The following is a 17,358-nucleotide window of genomic DNA, read 5'->3' on the forward strand; positions in this document are numbered from 1 at the left end:
ATATCCTTCAATTGAAATCTAGGGTTGTTCGTTTCCTTCTACTGGTTTGGTGTTGCTTCCGAATAAACAGTCTTTCTTATCCCCGATTTAATCTGTAAATGTTTTTAATCCTCTTCATTTGCTGGACCAACAATGGATGATTGGAGAGATGGGAAAATACCAATTCTTCGTTATGCTTTATTTTTGTTTCAGTGAGGCGTCAATATAATTGAGAAGAACGAAGAAGAGGAATGGTGTTTCCGGATCTGCTATTCTTCTGAAAATACGAAAGAAAGAGAAATTCTAAAGATAGGAAAGAAAAAAAGAAAGAAAAGGTTAAAAAAACAAATGCTAAAATGGGGACAGCTGGTTTCGAACTCAGAGTCATTATGTTGATGCTTTACAAATCTGTCCTCTCTACAATTCCTTTTTAACGTAACTTTTAAAAGAAAAATTTAAGTTCGGAGGGGTATTTTTATCATACGAAAAAGCTTCACCAAACAATTACCTATTTTCTTTATATTAGTATATAAGATGACATTCAACAGTAGATAAGTCAACATAAGTAGAGTTGGGTTTATCAGATATGGTAGATTTTTCAGGAGGTTTTGAAGATCTAGCACCAGAATCAGAAAAAAAGGGTACGTTTAGTGAAGAAAGCAGAGTTAGTGACAAACTCTAAAGCAACAGAAGTCTCAAGATGCTGATCTTTGAACAACTGTTCATGAGTTAACAACTTGGATTTCAAATCAACAAAGGATAATGGTTGTCACGGTTATGAATAACAATGACAAAGTTATCATACTCTCGTCCTAGACCATTTAAAACATACATCACAATATCATAATCTACAATTATTTCATTAATGACAGCGAGAACGTCGGTAATACTTTTAACCTCTTGAAGAAAATCAGTAACATGACGACCTCCTCTCTTTGTTATTTGCAACTGACAACAAAGTATAGATTTACGTGCTGAGAACTAGTTGGAAAACTCCTTAGCAAGATAGCGCCATACATATTTAGTAGTAACACAACCCAAAATAGAGCAAGACAGAGCATCTGAAAAAGTTGTGTTTAGGCAATTGTTTACAAATCTATCCCACTTTCTCACTTAATTAAAGAACGAAGGGTTTGATGTCACGAGTTCACCAACATTAATAACTGTTAGTGGAGGTTTAATGGTACCATTAAGATAACAAAATAGCTTTGTGATGATAAGTACAGATTCCATCTGATTTTTCCAGATGAGATAGTTTGTCTCATCAAATTTCATAAAAATAAAGAGGATGATGTTTCTAAAAGAAAATGTTGTGAAAATGCGGGGGTACCAAATTACACCACCAATTTTTCTTAGGCAATCTATATGGACAAACTCAATACAATTCTGAGAGTTAAACTCAATCAATGAATAGTATCTAGAGTTATATCACTCTCTCTTGCGATAAGAACATTTACAAAATCAAATTTGTGAACCTAATCACAAAGAGATTACTTGGACGGCACTAAAGACCAATGTCCAAGAATCAATCAAGTCGTATCCAACAAACTAGGTCATATGTATCTACTATGATTGATCAGAGCGCACCTTGTGATGTTTTAATTATTAAGATAATCAATATAATGAGAAAAAATAAATAACACAGACACCGGAAGTTTTGCTAACGAGGAAACCGCAAATGCATAAAAACCCCGGGACCTAGTCCATATTGAACACCAAACTGTATTAAGTCGTTACAGACACTAGCCTACTATCAATTAACTTCGGATTGGAATGTAGTTGAGCCATAAAAGGTATCCCGCCAATTAAGGTATAGTCGCGCTTCTTACGCCTCTGGACTCCCAGCAGGACTGCGCGCAATTGATTCCCTTAGTTGACGTCACACCAACTAAGAGTTGATTCAACTCAATTGAAGACCTTAAACCAAATATGCCTCCCACAGATTAAGCCTATATATCATTTCCTTTTATAATCAAATAGTTTGATCGAAGGTGTGGAAATCTATTGCAATAGACAAAGTCTATATAACCTAAAAATCCGGACTTATGCAACCCGAAGTGCAGCCTAGATTATTATTCACCTCACAAGTATAAAACATGTGGAATCAACAAATTTTAAAACGAAGAGAACTTTGATGATTTATATCAATCTTGATCAAGTTATAAATCAACAATCGATCTAGATAAGGATACACAAGTTATCAATGAAATATAATTGGACCTGACTTCACGAATCCCTATGAAGACTTTGTAGTCGTTAAACCCTAAAAGGGTTAGGAAGAGGAAGACTCTAGATACAACTAGGACACACCAAATATTAGGTAGGGATTCAATGATCCCAGTTGCTTGAAGTTCCCCTTTTATATACATTCAAAGCATAGGTTGCTTTAGGTTTAAGCTAAGATAACTTTGGAACCAATCAAACAATATCCACTGTTAGATGAATTTTTGAATCCGATTCACATAAACAAGATATACACTCTGGTTAGGTAAAATCGAAACCGAACTGTATACAAAGACTATGTTCAACATGGTTAGCCGAAACTAGCCGGTTTGAACTTAAAAGCTTAATATTTCATTTTAATGAACATATAAAGCATAAACTATGAGTCACAAACATGTGATCAAAATAAGTCTAGTGTTTTTAGAGAATTAATCAAATGATAATTATCTCGTAGAAATAATTTAAACGCACTTGAAAATATAATCGACATGGTTAGTAGGTGTACAAAGTATACAAATACTATTGCTGCTCGTGAATCGGTTCAGTCACAGCACGCGTACCGGTTTGTAAACATTTAATCAAACCGAGTTCCGGAGTTAACAAAACTTTTTAAGTTTGTGTACCGTTTTGGGAACCTTAAGACTGTCACCGGTTCCGGAGTTCACAGAACTAAATCGGTTTGCGTACGGGTTTTGAAACACAACTGAGTTCACGAACACATAAGCATTTCAGTTTGTGTACCTGTTTGGAAACTAATCCGTTTCCATAACCACAATTCAAAAATAGTTTGCATACAAGTATGCATACCGATTTGGTTCACGAGTCAAACATATTTTCATATGATGTATATAAGAATATGCGTACCACAAATCCATAAGTCGACATATATAGCTACTCCTCTACGTATACAAGTACATGTAATACAGGTTCTAACTTATAACAGTTTTCACAGTTTGTAAAGCCTATACCACTGTCTTGTATCCGAATCTATAGTAGTTTTATATTTCTCTCTAAACTGATTCAAAACATTCCACACATATAACTATTCCAGACTATATTGAAACGATAACTTGAATCATGATTTTGATTCCGAACAATAAATTTTCCTTAACCGAAATTCATCAAGTATGAACAAATGTTCATTAAGCTTAGTCATTATATTTCGAGAATTAATTCTCAAGATAAACTTGACTCGAAATTCTTGTCTATGCATAATAGTCTAATTATTTTATTCTCTCACCAATTTAAAATTCTCTCTAATTCGAAACCCTAATTTTTTGGGGAAAATCAAATTCTCTCACCAATTTCCTGAATTGAGCTCGACCCATGCTTTGGGTATGTCCCCTCTGCTCTTCTGAAGCTTTTCCTGCCCTCAATTTTGTACTGCAACCCTAGCTCGAGTTGTTTCATCAACTCCACACCTAGGTCAGAGAGATGTGGGTTTGAAAAAGCAACTAGGCTAGAGGGTTGGAGAAAGTGATGTTGTCGGGTGGTTGTGGTGGTGGTGTGGTTCGAGAAGAAGGTGTAGCTGGTGGAGGTGATGGAGTTGCAGAGCAGCTCTCTGTTGTTTTGGAAGAAGAGAGGAAGAACCCGATGGAGAAGAAGGGTCCGTTTGGTTGGGTAATAGGGTTCGGTGACTAGGGTGTGAAGCAGGGATAGAGAACTTTGATGAACATCGAGTAAAGAGCGTTGGATGATCCCATATAGATTGAATCGAACGGCTACGATGGAGAGGTATGTGGCGACCGTTGGATTATGAGATACAACAAAATTGACGACACCAGATGGAGTTAGGTGTTGTAGTGTTAAGCGGAAATATCGAGGTTTGATGCGCAGGCAAAGAAGCGACCGTAGGATCTAAATGTGATCTAATCTGAAGGCTTGGAATTTAGGTACTATGGTGTTTTGCAGAGACTTCAGATTTTGATGGACGATGAAGAAGCGACCATTGGATGATGAGATGGATCCGATCTAACGGCTGAGAATGGAGGCGGGTATGGATATAGAAAATGGGTTTGGGTAAGGGTTTTGGGCCTTGGGTATGCCAAGCCCATATCTTCTTTAAGAACAATTCTTCCTTCTTGAGCCCATTCCTAGCTTTTTGGACGTGCGCTCCATTCTTTGCGTCTTCCTTGCGTAATTTCTTCCGGCTTTTCACTACTTTTCTGCTCTTTTCCGCTCTGCTATTCATCCAAACTTTATTTATTACCTAAAAATGCAAAATTAAGTAAGAAAAATATTTATTCTTGAAAACAATGAAAATACAGAATATGGGATAAAATGTAGAATTACTGCACAAAAGATGAGTTAAATGCCAACAAAAAGGGATAAATATATACATTATTTGGCACTCATCAACAGCTCCGGTAACTTCTCTTTTGAATCACCACAGCAGCGGCCCTTCTTGACTGCAACCGTTCCTTCCACTTCCTGCAATTATATGCTCGATCAATAATAAACAAAAAGAAAGGACGAACTGTTTACGTTAACCACAACCCCATCGAGATCATTTCAGGCCGATCCATCTTCATATTCTCCATTCCAAGCTCGAGTTCAAGTGCCAAACTCGTCCAAGCTTGGCCAGCAACGAACTCCATCGATAGCACAACCACCATCACTCAAACCTGCAACCCAACTATTGTGCCTTCAAACACGTGTTGGTTAAACTTCAACATTAAGCCTAAGATAATCTCTAACAAGTTGGTTAGGATAATAAAAGGCAATTGATGTAATCCTAAGGGAATTAGAAGTTATCTAGTTCTAAGAAAAGGAAAGACATGTAATAAGGTAATAGGACTAGGAAAAGGAATTCATAGTTCTATATATATATGATCACCAAAGTTGTGGTTGATCATATGAGCAATATTAGAGCTTGTGTTTAGTTTTGAGAGATTTTCTAAACATCAATAAAGAGAGTTGTCTTTATATAAGCTAAGTTTCATCTTGCAGTTTCCATTAATTGGTATCAGAGCTTGTTTCTGAGCCATGGAAAACGAAACCACCATTGTGGGTGCAAAACAGTTCACGCCATCATCAATACAAGTTCCAATCCTCAACGCCACAAACTACACAGTATGGGCCATGAGAATGAAGGTACTGATGAAAATCTACAAAGTTTGGGAAACAATTGATCCTGGTACATTGGACCCAGACAAAAACAATGTTTCCATTGGATTACTCTTTCAAGCAATACCAGAATGTCTTGTTCTACAAGTTGGTGAACAAGAAACTTCAAAGAAAATTTGGGATGCAATAAAGGCACGTAATCTCGGAGCTGATCGAGTCAAAGAATCCCGTCTGCAAACCTTAATGTCTGAATTTGAAAGAGTGAAGATGAAAGACATTGATACTATTGATAGCTTAGCAGGAAAGATATCAGAGATAGCCTCAAAAGCTGCGTCACTTGGACAATCCATTGATGAAGATAAACTGGTAAAGAAGTTTCTCAATAGTTTACCAAGATCCAAGTATATTCATATCATAGCCTCTCTCGAATAAGTCTTAGATTTAAAGAAGACTATCTATGAAGATATAATTGGAAGATTGAAAGTATATGAAGAGAGAATCCTTGATGAAGAAAACAATGGAGAAACTCAAGGAAAACTCTTGTACACAAACTCTTACCAACAAAACTCTGTGACAAGAGGAAGAGGTCGTGGAAGAGGTGGTAGAGGAAACAGAGGCCGAGGAAGGGGAGGAAGGTTTAACTCACAAGATAGAACAACAAGTCAGAATGATCAAAACCAAGGGAAAGAAAAGAAGGATAGATCAAACATTATTTGTTACAGATGTGATAAACCAGGATACTTCTCCTCTGTATACCCTGAAAGAATACAAAAGATGGAAGAAGCAAACAAGAATGAAACAAGGGAAGAAGATACATCTCTTTTCATGCACGAAGTTGTATTCTTAAACGAAGGGAAACTAATACCAAAGAAGTACGAATCAAAGGATGGAGAAGAAGGAATCTGGTATTTAGATAATGGAGCCAGCAATCACATGACTGGTAAGAGACACTACTTTTCTAAACTCAATGAGAAAATCAAAGGACAAGTGAAGTTTGGGGATGGATCTTCTGTAGAAATTGAAGGGAAATGATCAATTCTATTTCAGAGCAAGACCGGAGAACAGAAGCTTGTCACAAACATCTACTTCATCCCAAACTTACAAAGCAACATTTTAAGTTTAGGACAAGCTACAGAAGTTGGATGTGATGTTAGAATGCGACAAGATTATCTAACAGTTCATGACCCAAGTGGAAGACTTTTAGTTAGAGTCTCACGCTCACAGAATAGACTCTACAAGATAAGTCTCATGATTGGAAGGCCATTGTGTCTGAATATGAGACTGGAAGATCAGACATGGAAGTGGCACGCAAGGTTAGGACACAACAAGTTCTGTGAGTCAAATGGAATCAAAAGGAAACTCACAAAACCATATACACCACAACAAAACGGAGTGGTGGAGAAGAGAAACAGGACTCTAATGGAGATGACAAGAAGTTATTTAAAGGCTATGCAGGTACCTAATTATCTATGGGGAGAAGTTGTACGACACTCCACATACCTAATAAACAGGATACCTACGAAAGCTCTGAAAGACATGACTCCATATGAATGTTTGCGAAAGAGAAAACCAAACATAGATCATTTAAGAGTGTTTGGTTGCAAAGCATACACAAAAGTTGATTCTGCAACTCTTAAGAAACTGGATGATCGATCTCAGACTCTTGTGTATCTAGGAATTGAGCCTGGATCCAAATCTTACAGATTATTCAATCCAACAACGAAAAGAGTGATAGTGAGTCGAGATGTGGTATTCGATGAAAAAGCAAACTGGAACTGGAAAGAAACTAATGATGGACCAAGTAGGGATCCAGGAATGTTTCACATGAGATGGGGTCAAGTAATTGATGAAGGAGAAGGACCCATAATCATCAATACCAATGGAAACAATGATGTTAATCAAGAAGAAGAAGAGAATAATGAAAACACTGAGAATAACGAAGAAGTAGTATAAGAAGAAGAAGAAGAAGAAGAAGAGGAGATCGATGAAATAAATCAACCCATTCCACTGCGAAAATCAACAAGACAGATAAAAAAGCCACAGTATCTGGAGGATTATGTTCTTCAAGCTGCACAAGAATGTGAGATTATGCTACTTTCTTTTAATGATGAACCAAGGAATTTTCAAGAAGCAAAGGTCTCGACTAAATGGACACAAGCATGTAAAGAAGAAATTATTTCAATCAACAGAAACAAGACTTGGTTTCTAGTTGATAAGCCAGGTGGGGTAAAAGTGATTGGTCTTAAGTGGATCTTCAAAATAAAATGGAATGCTGATGGTACTGTCAATAAATACAAAGCAAGGCTTGTAGCTAAAGGATATGTACAAGAATCAGGAATAGATTTTGATGAAGTTTTTGCACCAGTTGCTAGAATTGAAACAATACGCTTATTAATTGCAGAGGCAGCATCAAACTCATGGGAAATTCACCACTTAGACGTTAAGACAACATTCTTACATGGTGAATTGCGAGAAGATGTGTATGTTGAACAACCAGAAGGTTTTGAAGTAAAAGGACAAGAGCATAAGGTTTATAAGTTATCAAAAGCTCTATATGGTCTAAGACAAGCTCCTCGATCCTGGAATACAAAGTTATATCAAATCTTAAGAGAAATCAGATTTGTTAAGTGCTCTAAAGAAACATCAGTATACAGAAGAGAAGAAAAGGGAACGCTTCTTGTGATTGCAGTCTATGTAGATGATCTATTTTTGACTGGAAACTCCCTTAAGGTGATCAATGAGTTCAAGTGAGAAATGTTATCAAAGTTTGAGATGTCAGACCTCAGAAAACTCACTTATTAACTTGGCATAGAAGTCCATCAAGGAGTAGATGGGATTCAGATTAAACAAGAAGCTTATGCACGGAGAATTCTGAAAGAAGCAGGACTTGAAACTTGTAATCCAACTAAGATACCAGTGGAGTTTGGACTTAAAGTTTCAAAGGCACAAGAAGAAGCAGAAATTGATTCAACGAGTTATAGAAGAATTGTTGGATTCCTAAGATACTTATTACACACAAGACCGGATTTGGCTTTCTCTGTGGGAGTAGCAAGCCGTTATATGCAGAGTCCACGCAAGTCTCATGGTGATGTAATAAAGCAGATATTGAGATATCTACGAGGAACAATCAGCTGTGGATTGAAGTATGGTCGAGGAGGATCAAAAGGAATTGTTGGGTATAGTGACAGCAGTCATAATATTGACCAAGATGATGGAAAAGGTACAACTGGTCATATATTTTATCTAGGTGAAGCACCTATTACATGGTGTTCACAGAAGCAACACACTGTAGCCCTCTCATCCTGTGAAGCTGAGTTTATGGCCGCAACAGAAGCAGCTAAACAATCAATATGGCTTCAAGAACTGTTGGGTGAAATCAAAGGAAGAGAACCTGAAAAAGTTCTCATCAAGATTGATAATAAGTCTGCAATTGCACTCACTAAAAATCCAGTGTTTCATGGGAAGACGAAACACATTCACAAAAGGTATCATTTCATACGAGAATGTATCGAGAAGGAGATCATCAACGTTGAACACATACCAGGAACTGAGCAGAAAGCAGATATATTGACAAAGGCATTAGCTCGGATCAAGTTTGAAGAAATGAGACAACTGATTGGAGTACAAGATATGTCATGGGTAAGGTTGAAGCTTAACGGGAAGAATGTTGGTTAAATTTCAACATTAAGCCTAAGATAATCTCTAACAAGTTGGTTAGGATAAGAAAAGGAAATTGATGTAATCCTAAGGGAATTAGAAGTCATCTAGTTCTAAGAAAAGGAAAGACATGTAATAAGGTAATAGGACTAGGAAAAGGAATTCATAGTTCTATATATATATGATCACCAAAGTTGTGGTTGATCATATGAACAAGATTAGAGCCTGTGTTTAGTTTTTAGAGATTTTCTAAACATCAATAAAAAGAGTGGTCTTTATATAAACTAAGTTTCATCTTGCAATTGCCATTAACACGTACAACAATTTATTGCTTCAGGCCAATTCCATTGGTTAGGCTCCATCGATTTCAACAAAACAAACCCATTTGAACGGCTACAACACCCTGACTTCGTCTGCATTCACGTCTCAGCTTTATTCCCAACTTCACCTTGTCGTACAAAGTTCAAGACCATGGCAGTCGACCACCAGCTACTCCATTTAACCGCCATTGCCATCACTGCAATCACTGACAGCTCAAGTCCAATCTCTGCATCATAAAATGGTGATGCAACTGCTCGGATCTCCTTCTCTTTCGACAACAAAGCACCTCCAACTTGAATAGGAAATGAAATTTCCACTTCTTGTTTTAACACGAACTGAAATGTGGTAATGAACCACCACAAACCACAAAAAGTTGTGGTTACAAACGTCCCACATTTTCTTTAACACTAGGGGACTCCACGTATTGCACTAGTTAACAAACACAATTCTTTGTTTTCCTTCCCTTGTATGTGTGCTGGCGTGATAGTGGTGCGACTGCCAAACAAGGTAGCCAAATAATTAAGCTCGCTCCCATTTTGGTCTGTTTGTGGCAAATGCTAAATGGCTTGTACTTTAGCCGTTTTTCCATCCGGTGATCGGATTTGCTCGTATTTCCTGTAAATAGCTCAAAACGGTGTTATTAGCCAAATATCGAGTCCGAACTAATATAAATACGAGTATAAAACGTAGCACATATGTGCTTATCAGTGACTGTACTTGGATACCAAAGAATAAGGGGAAAATTGGGAAACTGCCCCAATTTGGACTGCAATCTTGGAAAATTTCCCCAACATTAAAAAAAAGTTGGAAAACTGCCTCACTGTTAGAAATTTCAGTTAACTCCGCGTGTGCGAGTTCTCACGTGCCAAAAAAGACAAAAATACCCCGAACCGCTAAGATGTTGCCACGTATGCGAAAGATCTGACGGACTGAGATGAAGAAGTAAGCACGTGACTCGCACGTGATATTCAGTGAAATTACCAAAACAATATTACCTTTTCCCATTTTGACTTCTGTGACCATTGTCTCAAATTGGGACACGTCGCCGGAGTAAATGCTTACAGCCGTTGATTGAAAATGCTCTACGTGAACAATTTGAAAGTAAAATGCTTTATGTAAGCATAACATATGAATTGCACTACTAATTTTATAACAATAAAGACCATACCATCATACCATAATAAAGGCCATACCATAATACCATAATATATTACAACCATATTATCTTTAGGTAACATAACATAACCGGTCTTCAAAGTTTTTGGGAAGCATAACATAGCCAGTCTTCAAAGTTTTTGGGAAGCATAACATAACCGTAAGTCTTAATACAACCATAATACCACTGACCACTAGAACAAAGAAAAACTAGACTAGACATACTTTGAGTTAGGCTTTCTTTGCCTTTTGATGATGGTTCACAAATATTATTTGTCTGGTTCTGTATGTTAACTGTGCCATGGTAAGTTTGACTAAACAAACCAGCAGCTAAAGAAGAACCAGCACCACCTGCGGAAGAGGTGGTTGTGCAGTAGTTACCTTCTTTGAAACAGATGTAGATAGTGTTGTAGAGGTTGATGGTGCAGCAGTTCCATTTGCCTTCCTTTTCGATCCAGTAGAAGATGTAGCTTTAGCGGCAGAGGTCAAAGGTGCAGCAGTTCCATTTGCCTTCCTTTTCGATCCAGCAACAGATGTAGCTTTAGGGACAGAGGTTGAACGTGCAGCAGCAGCAGTTCCACTTTTGCTTGAAGATGCAGTTGCTGATGCAGATTTTAATGCAGATTTCTTCCTGATCTTCTTTGTGTCTATAGTTCCTACAACAATAGTATCTCCATCAACAAGAATCTCTGTTCTCACTCTTTTCTTCTTTGGATTAGATCCAACAGGCCCACCCTTGCATGTTCTGTGTTGTGATCATCACCACCACATGTACTACAATGCCTAGGTTTGCTTTGTTTATTCTTCTCCATCCAAGATTTCTTCCTTCTTACACAAGGTCTTCCAGGATCTCTTAATCTGATTGGAGCAACACAAGATCCACCTTAGACTACACAAGATGAAGAAAGGGATTATGTTCAATATTCTTTATATACCTAGATCTAGAAAGAAAACAAAAAAAATTATAAAGAAAAAGTACAAATAAGATAATGTTATTTAAAAAAAGATTCTCAAAACAAGCAATAAAGGTCACCTGACTTTCCCACTCATCAATGTCTCCTAGTGGAGTTATTGACCAAGAGTAAGTGGTCCTATACATGTCCACAGTATAATACTTACTACAGTACCTGCAAACATAAATAACTCATTCATTGATTACTGCAACCTATAACACACACCACTCATTCATTGAAGCTCTATATTCTATAAATTGTAGGGATTATATTGTGAAAGATTACTCACATTGCCCAATTGGGATTCAATCTATGCAAAACACAGGTAGCATGCACACATGGAAATTTTCTTAGTTGCCATTGTCTGCAAGTGCAAGTTTTTTCTTCAATTTCAACAGTAAAGACCTTCTTTGTGATTTTATTAGTCACCTCATATGTCTTCATCTCTTCTGCAGGGTCAACATCAAAGTTTCCTCTAAGGGACTCCATCACCTCAATGAGATCTTTGGCAGCAGGTACCAGATCACCAGATTGCCATGTTTGAGCTAGTTTCCTTCTCTTGTAATACAATCCATTAACCAACTGTGTGTACATGGTGACCAACTTGATGATAGGTTTGTTTCTAAGTTTTTTAGCCATGTTGTTAAAGCTTTCTGAAAAATTGTTATTTATATGTTCACAAGCAACATCGTGTGGGAACCATGACCTTGCCCAGTGTTTTGGGTCCAAATCCATCAAATACTCATGTGCATCACTATTAACTTCTAGCATTTCATCCATATGTACCTAAAAAATATGTAATAGGTGTAGTAAATTACTACTGACAATTACCACAAAAAAGTACAACAAATTTACAAATAGTACGTACCTTCCAGTGACTATACTTATAGGCTTTCGCAGCCTGTCATAGAAGGGTTGTCAGTTTTTCCCCTTTGTATCCATTGTTCTGGAAATTCTGGTATAGATGTCTGCAAAAAAGGTAACAAACGGTTATCCAAAATAAAATTGTTGTGGTACAAATAATAAACATAAGTTGTATTACCTAAAGCAAAACCTATGATTTGCCAGTGGAAGATGATTCTGTAGCTAGAAACGAGTTCGCTGATTTAAACCGAATAAAGATGGAGTTCAGTGGCTATGGCAAGAACTGGTTGTTTCCGTGGTGTTGATGTGATCCCAGATTATGCAGGCAGCGGGAAGAATTGACATTAAAATGGTTTGAACTGCAGTTGCAGGTGATGACTCGGAGTTGGCTATGGTGGTTTTGAGTTCTCTAATGGCGTGATATGATAAATCCAACATTTGTTAGCAAGGTGAGCTTGGACGTGACTGAGATGATTTGTGTGAGATGTTGGCGCTGTATAGAGAGCTCGGACACGAGAACTGAGATGTTGTTGATGGAGGAAATAAGGAAGCAGGTGTTGGTGCTGGTTTGCTGTGGTTCGAAATGGAAGCTATGAGAGAATGTTGTGCAGGTGGTTCGGTTTAGTTTGGCAGCAGCGAAGCTAGCTGCTCGGGTAAACTCGCAGACGTGATGGAGAGGAGTAAGCAGTTTTGCACGAGTCATTTGATGTCATGGTCGATGTTCTCAATGAAGAAGATGAACAGCTGCGAAGAAGAAAGATTGGTTTGGTGTCGGAGTCAAAGCATGAAGGTTCTTAGTCGAAGAACAAACACAGAACATGAGAAGAAAAGATGGTTTGAGCTGAGATACTTGTATTCCAACTGATCAACAGTGAACGTTGAGTTTTGCTTCTGAACTGGCAGTGGAGGTTAAGATGGCAACGATGGATGGCGAGCGATTACTTAATATGAGCAGCTCTCAGTACTCATGAGTATACAATGAGAAAGCTGCTGGCAGAAATGGGTTCCGTTCATTGAAGAGTGCAGATGATGAGATCGTGTTTGCATGAATGGAGATGGAGTCGAGCTAGTGATGTTTCCATGATCATAGTTGTGCAGGGAGAAGAGGAGAAGTGGTGCTTGGGTCCTTGGTATTATTCAGTTAAGAAGAGTGCCGAGATTTAGACGGAGTGATGGACTTTAGGTCTTGAATTTGGATTACGGTGTGGACTGGGCCTTGGCAGAGAGTTGTTAGGTCTTATTTCTCGCAGCAAAATGTAATAGATAAAAAGGCAAGAGAACAGACACTCGGAGGGAGAGGCCGACGGCCAGAGATAGAGAAGGGGGAGGCCGACGGCCAGAGATAGAGAAGGGGAGGAGAGGCCGACCGCCAGAGATAGAGAAGGGGGAGGCCCGGCTAGACGGTTGTTTCGCAGTCTAGGGTTTGGAGTTTTTCTTCTCCATTTTTGCTTAGCTATTTGATTTTAATCTTTTTATGGTTTTTTGTGAAAGCCATGGCTAGCTAAAAATATGTTAGGGTCTAGGTAGAATCCAATTTTATTATGAATCATTTATATGCTTAATAATGAGTTGATTGATTAGTAGTTTTTCTTCATTTGGCTTGGTATTCTATTGTTGATGTGATTTTCTAGATTATTTATGCTTTTGAATTGATACTGCGTGCTTCGGTTAAATCCCTTGACGTGGTATGCAAGGATAGATAGGTAATGCTTTAGAATCACTACTCATGAAGCGAAGACAACTATAACGGAGAAACAGTATTTGAAAAAGCATGGAATATACTTTTAAAGATTAGTAGAGTTTGCGTAATTAATTGGTGGAAACCGAAAATTCTAATAACCCACACTCGTTTTGTTTATCTTTAAATTATTTATCATTTCATTTTGTTCTGAATTTCGAAAAATCCTTAAAACATTATCTTGTTGATTATTTAATTTTTGGTATTAGTTGGTAGAGTATTTCACACTTCCTGTGGGAACGAACCGCATTTGCTATCTATATTACTATTGACCTGTGCGCTTGCCGATATAACTGGGTTTCATTTAATCATTAATTTTGGTTATCTAAAATCTATACCAAGTTTTTGGCACCGCTGCCGGGGAGTGGTTGCATAATACTCTCTGATTGATATCAATTTTTGTATATAACTTATTTATTTATTTTGTACATAATTTATTTTTGTTCTTCTTTTAGATTTTTTTTGGTTCTTTCTACGCATTTTATTTGATTTTTTTTTAGGTACCTTAGCCTGAAGTGTTGGGGGCGAAAAGAAAGTATGCACTCGCAAGGCTTTTGCAAGAGCCACTCGGAAGATCCATTAGAGATTTGCTTAGCTCATTTTGGGTATGATTTTGATGATGATAGTGTTATTTGTGAAGTCAATGCCTTATTAGACTCAGCACCGCTGTTAGACACTAATAAATGGAAACTCAAACTAGAACCTCTAATTCTGCCCGAGTCTCGACTAGTTCCATCAATCGATAAAGCTCCAACCTTGACTCATCTTGATAATATTTATAATAAAACCGTTGCAAACACGTGTATGAGTCATGATATCATTGCTCCATTAAGACATTGTTCAGCGAGTAAATTTGAGCTAATATATGTTCGTCTGCCATAGTTTGTTGAATTTGAACCAATATCATCCGCGGAAGTTATTTCCTCGGACTTAGAGCCAGATTTAGGGAGTTTAACAATTGTTCAATCTGATTTGCTTCATGTTTCCACATATGATTGGGAAAGTTTGAATTATTTTCCAAATAAGATTGAATTCAGTTTTAGCTCTCTGGGTACTAATCAATCTGGTTGCAGGATTATCTTTTCAGCTAAACTGATATGTTGGGTCAGTCCCCAATTTTTCAGACTCTATATATATCATTGGCAGCTTACTTTGGGGTTCCAACCTCACCTTGTTTGAGACTACATGCTACTGGCAAGCAGGGAAACAAATACCTTTCGCTTCATGGGAGTCAACCCATCAAATTTGTTCCCTGCACTCTATCTTTTACTTTTATTGTATTTTAAAATTTCCCACCTTAAATTCTACGTTGGATGACTCAATTACATTGAGGACAATGTAATGTTTAAGTGTGGGGGTATGAGATTTTCGTTAGAAATTTCTAATAATAATAAAAAATATGATGACCAGCTGTTTAGCGGGTCTACAAAAAAAATGATCAGCTGTGTAGCGGGTCTTAAAAAGAAAAAAGTTATTACCATTATGATTTTTAAGATTATGACTAGCTGTGTAGCGGGTCTTTTGTAGGGTATTTTCTATGACCAGCTGTGTAGCGGGTCTAACTCTCTCTTATGATATGACCAGCTGTGTAGCGGGTCAATTTCCTGTTTTGCTCGAGGACTAGCAAAATATAAGTGTGGGGGTGTTGATAAGCACATAAGTGCTACATTTTGTACCCATATTTATATTAGGTAGGACTCGATAATTCGGCTAATGACACTACTTAGTGTTTTTGTAGAAAGTACAAACGAATTCGATTAGTTGAAGATAAACGACTCAATGAGAAGCAAAATAGCATCTACGCCCGCTTATGGCCGTAAGAAGAGAATTACCTGTGGGCTCCCACGTTAATTATTCAAGTCCATCCGGTGTAAAAGAAAGTGGACGTGGCAGAAGGTTTTCATCAAAACAAAAGAGTTTTTATTCTCTATTGTCGAAGCAACTGCTGTTCATATTCTGTCTAGCTTTCTCTCACAATCTGTCAGTTGGAGCTCATTCGAGATAAGAGTCGGGATCGATGCAGAGTGCAAAAGGCATGCAGTTGGGGGTCAAGCTTTGAATTAGTTGCTTTCCGTTAACGGTGGTGGTGACTGTACTTGGATACCAAGGAATAAGATGAATCGGTGCTGAGATTTTTACGGAAGAGAAAGAAATAAGAAGATGATTCTGTAGCTAGAAACGAGTTCGCTGATTTAAACCGAATAAAGATGGAGTTCAGTGGTTGTGGCAAGAACTGGTTGTTTCCGTGGTGTTGATGTGATCCGAGATTGTTGAGATTATTAGTCCCACATTGTTTGGGCAATCCAAGATCCTGCAAATTTATAATTTTTAGGGCCTCTCCACTCATAGCCAATTGGTTTTGAGTTGGATGCCCGAATTCTAACATGGTATCAGAGCAGGCTATTTGCGACGAGTCATTTGACCGCGCCTTTACTCCGCGTCACCCGATTTATTGTCCACGTGTTAGACCCAACGAGGCTACACGTGAGGGGGCGTGTTGAGATTATTAGTCCCACATTGTCTGGGCAATCCAAGATCCTGCGATTTATAATTCTTAAGGCCTCTCCACTCATACCCAATTGGTTTTGAGTTGGATGCCCGAATTCTAACAGAGATTATGCAGGCAGCGGGAAGAATTGACATTAAAATGGTTTGAACTGCAGTTGCAGGTGATGACTCGGAGTTGGCTATGGTGGTTTTGAGTCCTCTAATGGCGTGATATGATAAATCCAACATTTGTTAGCAAGGTGAGCTTGGACGTGACTGAGATGATTTGTGTGAGATGTTGGCGCTGTATAGAGAGCTCGGACACGAGAATTGAGCTGTTGTTGATGGAGGAAATAAGGAAGCAGGTGTTGGTGCTGGTTTGGTGTGGTTCGAAATGGAAGCCATGAGAGAATGTTGTGCAGGTGGTTTGGTTTAGTTTGGCAGCAGCGAAGCTAGCTGCTCGGGTAAACTTGCAGACGTGATGGAGAGGAGTAAGCAGTTTTGCACGAGTCATTTGATGTCATCGTCGATGTTCTCAATGAAGAAGATGAACAGCTGCGAAGAAGAAAGATTGGTTCGGTGTCGGAATCAAAGCATGAAGGTTCTTAGTCGAAGAACAAACACAGAACATGAGAAGAAAAGATGGTTTGAGCTGAGATACTTGTATTCCAACTGATCAACAGTGAACGTTGAGTTTTGCTTCTGAACTGGCAGTGGAGGTTAAGATGGCAACGATGGATAGTGAACGATTACTTAATATGAGCAGCTCTCAGTACTCCTGAGTATACAATGATAAAGCTGCTGGCAGAAATGGGTTCCGTTCATTGAAGCGTGCAGATGATGAGATCGTGTTTGCATGAATGGAGATGGAGTCGAGCTAGTGATGTTTCCATGATCATAGTTGTGCAGGGAGAA

The sequence above is a fragment of the Papaver somniferum genome, chromosome 7, assembly GCF_003573695.1.
Source record: "Papaver somniferum cultivar HN1 chromosome 7, ASM357369v1, whole genome shotgun sequence".
NCBI lineage: Eukaryota > Viridiplantae > Streptophyta > Magnoliopsida > Ranunculales > Papaveraceae > Papaver > Papaver somniferum.